General features: G+C 37.3%; 1 protein-coding gene across 5 annotated transcripts in view; it reads left to right on the top strand.

Annotated features, from left to right (window-relative positions):
- Positions 1-2500, top strand: part of LOC123512008 (D-glucuronyl C5-epimerase B-like) — a 251604-nt gene that overhangs the window by 116425 nt on the left and 132679 nt on the right. The gene's annotated exons all lie outside the window — the stretch shown is intronic.

The following is a 2500-nucleotide window of genomic DNA, read 5'->3' as shown; positions in this document are numbered from 1 at the left end:
GTGTGTGTGTGTGTGTGTGTGTGTGTGTGTGTGTGTAAACCTGGCTATTTCAGTGTTGTTTTATTTATCCACCTAACCTATCTACCTATTTATTTATTTACCTATCTATTTATCCACCACCACCACCACCACCACCATCGCTACATTCCCACGCGGGGTTCGAACTGGGGTGAGCGGGGACGAGGCGAACCATTGATCCAAGTAGCCAGCGAGCGAAGAGGATTTAATTTTTATACGACGGTCTGTGGTCTGGGGTTCCAACTTGCCTCATTAGGAACACAAGGTCACCAGGTAGCCAGTGTGTGTGTGTGGGGGGGGGGTTGTCTTTTCTAGAGTATTTCTTCCTTTTTCTTATCTCTTTCTTTCTCTTTCTCTCTTTCTTTCTTTTTTTTTTTCTCTCTCTCTCTCTCTCTCTCTCTCTCTCTCTCTCTCTCTCTCTCTCTCTCTCTCTCTCTCTCTCTCTCTCTCTCTCTCTCTCTCCATCCATCCTCTTTGATTTCCCTTTTCCTCTCTTTTTTTTCCTTTTTTTTTTTTTTGCTTTTTCTTCCTTCCTTTTTCCTTTCATCATTTGCCTTTCTTCTTCGTCTTTTCTTCTCCTCATCTTGTTCTTGTACTATTTTTATTATTGTTGCTGTTTTTGCTCTTCTTCCACCACCACCACCACCACCACCACCACCACCACCACCACCACCATCACCACCACCACCACCACATAAACCCCTTAAAAAAAAAAATAGAATAAATAGAACCGGAATAAATTAGAAAAAAAAACACGAAAACAGCCAAATTAAAAGTAATTAAGAGTTTATATTGACAGTACGAATGAAGGACGAAAAAAATTGAAAAAAAATAGAAAAAATAGATAAAAGGAAGATAATGGTAACAAATGGTTGAGAATAATGGAAGCAAAGGGTGAAGAGAATAGTAAAGACTGAAAACAATAGAAGCAAGGAGAAGAAATAATGGAAGCAAAGGATTAAATGAAGCAAAGAGTTAAGGGGTAGGAAAGGGTTAAGGGTGTAGCAGAGTTAATGGTGAAGCAACGAGTTAAATGGAAGCAAAGAGTTAATGGGTGAAGTAAATAGAGGGGTAAGCAAAGAGTTAATGGGGAAGAAAAGAGTTAAGGGGAAGCAAAGAGTTAATGGGTGAAATAAATAGAGGAGAAGGAAAGGGTTAAAGGGGAAGCAAAGAGTTAATGGGGAAGCAAATGGCTAATGGGGAAGAAAAGAGTTAAGGGGAAGCAAAGGTTTAATGGGTGAAGTAAATAGAGGGGAAGCAAAGAGTTAATGGAGAAAGTAAATAGAAGGGAAGCAAAGAGTTAATGGGTGAAGTAAATAGAGAGGAAGCAAAGAGTTAAGGGGGAAAGGAAAGAGTTAAGGGGGAAGCAAAGAGTTAAGAGGGAAGGAAAGAGTTAAGGGAGGAAGGAAAGGGTTAAGGGGGAAAGAAAGAGTTAAGGGGGGAAGGAAAGAGTTAAGGGGGAAGGAAAGAGTTAAGGGGGTTGACGTGCCTCCTCTCACCTTACGACAGGTAATTCACGGGTGTCTCTTGATTACGAGTCCTTACCTGGCCAGAAATGTGGAGAAATATCACCTTAATTCTACACCTGAGGATGCCCCAGAGAGAGAGAGAGAGAGAGAGAGAGAGAGAGAGAGAGAGAGAGAGAAGAGGGAAGAAAATGAAACGAAGAAGAGGAAATACTAGAGGAATGCAAGCCCTTCAAGAGAGAGAGAGAGAGAGAGAGAGAGAGAGAATGAGTGCCGCAGTAGTTGTAGCAGCAGAAACAGGAACATCCGCATCAAGAGCAGCAGCAACAACAACAGCAACAACAACAACAACAACAACAACAACAACAACAACAACAACAACAACAACAACAACAACAACGAAAGGAAAGGAAAGAAAAAATCATTTGAATAATAATTTCCCATGAGAATATTTATGATTGATAAGGAGGGAGAGAGAGAGAGAGAGAGAGAGAGAGAGAGAGAGAGAGAGAGAGAGAGAGAGTGAGAGGTGCATATGAGCTGTTTCCTGATATTCACCTTTTTTTTTCTCTATTTTCTTTTTATATTTGTTATAATTTGATTTTTTGATTTTATTTTTCTTATTTTCATTTTTTCTTTGTTTATTTATTTGTTATTCTTTGTTGTAATTCATTTTTTTTTACTTTTTCTTTTATTTTTTTGTATCTTTCCTGAGTATTTTATTTATTTTTCCTGCTTAAATGTTAAATGTCACTTTTTTTTTTATTCTTTGTTTGGAAATATGTTTTTTTTTATTTTTTTTCATTAACGTTATTATTCATGTTTTTATTTATCTATTTATTTATTCCTTTAGTTAACATAAGGATTGCATGTTTATCGCCTTTATTACAGGTTTTATTTCACTTTTTCTTTGCATTTTTTTACAATTTTACTTATTTTATTTTTGCTGTTTTAAAATCTTTGTTAGACTCCTGTTTTCCATACCTTTGCATCATATATTCCTCTCTCTCTCTCTC

Source organism: Portunus trituberculatus, chromosome 32 (genome assembly GCF_017591435.1).
Source record: "Portunus trituberculatus isolate SZX2019 chromosome 32, ASM1759143v1, whole genome shotgun sequence".
Taxonomy (NCBI): domain Eukaryota; kingdom Metazoa; phylum Arthropoda; class Malacostraca; order Decapoda; family Portunidae; genus Portunus; species Portunus trituberculatus.
This window is presented reverse-complemented; position numbering and strand designations above follow the sequence as displayed.